The sequence below is a fragment of the Urocitellus parryii genome, chromosome 4 (genome assembly GCF_045843805.1).
Source record: "Urocitellus parryii isolate mUroPar1 chromosome 4, mUroPar1.hap1, whole genome shotgun sequence".
Classification (NCBI taxonomy): domain Eukaryota; kingdom Metazoa; phylum Chordata; class Mammalia; order Rodentia; family Sciuridae; genus Urocitellus; species Urocitellus parryii.
In genome coordinates, this window is record NC_135534.1 from 185587722 (window position 1) to 185589696 (window position 1975).

At 38.0% G+C, this 1975-nt stretch overlaps 1 non-coding gene across 1 annotated transcript; it reads right to left on the minus strand.

Annotated features, from left to right (window-relative positions):
- Positions 1-274: 274 nt before the first annotated feature.
- LOC113184456 (U6 spliceosomal RNA) lies at positions 275-382 on the minus strand. The gene has a single exon (XR_003300995.1). It is a non-coding gene; the product is annotated as a U6 spliceosomal RNA (small nuclear RNA).
- Between the last annotated feature and the right edge of the window lie 1593 nt (positions 383-1975).

The following is a 1975-nucleotide window of genomic DNA, read 5'->3' on the forward strand; positions in this document are numbered from 1 at the left end:
TAATCATTTCGACTCTGAACATTCTTGTGTTATCTCACACATGGGTTTTGGGGGGTACCTCCTATCCAAACCATAGCATGCACTTTCCTTTTACAGGTACCATTAAGGTCCCTTTTTGTTTTCTGAAATGGTTTGAATGAAATTCTGTCACTAGCAATTTAAATAGTCCTGATGCAAACACTCTTCCTGGTTCTCTGCACCTGCATATCTTTTACTCTATCTTCTTGTCCCTTGAACCCTTGAATGCCTTCTTCCTGCTTCTCCTTGACCACATATTTTTATGGAACGTTTCAAAAATGTGCATGTCATCATTGCACAAGGATCCTAGTGATCTTCTCCAATATCATTCCAGTTTTGGTGTATTTGCTGCCAAAGTGAGCACCTGACCACATCTTGTCCAACTTTAAAGGCTTGTCTTAAACCTCATCTGCTCTATGATGCTTCTCCTGACTACTCACTTTTAAGCTTCAAATATTTTTTCTGCCTTTCTTATCATCTGAGCTATGCCTTGTACCTTGCACTAAATGCATTAAGATGTGTATTGAATAAACAACCAAATAACTGATATCGAAAGAACATTTTCAATCATATATTTGGGGTGAAGGTGCTGGGGGAATTGGAAGTACTTCGGACTGGAGCATATTTTCATCTAATCTCATAAAATGAATTCTGATTTTTAACGTATTAAGCTTTCAGAAATGTTGCAAAAACAGTTCCTCTATCCTCTTTACACAGGTTTTACTCAATTCCAAACTTTGGTTATATTTGTGCCCTTTTCTCTCTCTCTCTCTCTCTCTCTCTCTCTCTCTCTCTCTCTCTCTCTCTCACACACACACACACACACACACACACACATACACACACACTTTCCAATGCATCTCATGGAGAGGAACCTAAATTCATCTATCCACCCCTAGTGATGCCAAACTTTGAGCATCTAGTCAAATTGCTTTTTGCTAGATTTTTTTTTATCTCTGTGACTGATTTTATAACAGTCACAAACTAACCAATATACTATACTTCAACAAAACTCTACACACCTACTTTATCACCCATTAATTTCTTTCTGGAGTAACCTTCACCAGGATGGTTGTCAAATGATGATTTTCTATCTTTCTCATCTCTCTACATCTTTTATTGACATTTACTATAAGAAAGACTTAAGACTTCTCTCCCTCTGTCTCTCTCTGTCTCTCCCTCCCTTTCTGCCACCCTGATTTCTTGCCTCGCCTCTTTCTTTTCTCAATATGGACTCAAGGATTACTATTTTATGCAGCAGGAGCTAATCTGTTACGATCATTATTTATTTTAATGCTTAAACTTGCCCAGATTTAGCCAGTAGGAGTCCCTTCAACCTGACTCCTATTTCCTTTTGAATTGTTCCTATATTCTTATAGCACCTTTCCACTTTCTGTTGCCAAAAATATTTGGGGCTCATCTACCACTCCTCCTGCCCCAGCCTTGAAATCAACCCTTTTTCCATGAGGCCTTGGTTCCCTTTAATGGAAAATTCTAGTTTGAAAGCGAGATATGGGAGCTCAGTGTCTACAGTGTTACTAGATAACATTTTTTTCCAGTACCTTTCAGTAGGTGAAGGGCAGGAAGATAGGAGTGTATATAATACACTGACACATAGGCATATACATAGATACAGAATATACATCTATGTTTATTTCTACATATTTGAAATAAACAATGCTATGAGTTTACTTCTGTGTTTCCAATTCCAATCTAACACTTTGGGTTTTCCTTCTGGATTTCCTGTTTCCATGTTTGTATATCTCTTCTCTATCTTCAATATTGACTCTGATATTTTAACAGATGACAAGGGTCTTTTCTTGCCTTTGCTTTCACTAGAAAGCTGCTAATGTGTTCAAATTGCAGGGACCCGATAAATCAGTGCTGTTCGTTAGTGCCTGGGTCAGGGGTGACCTTGGTTTTGGCAATGAAACAACTAACTAGATAAACTTTAGGA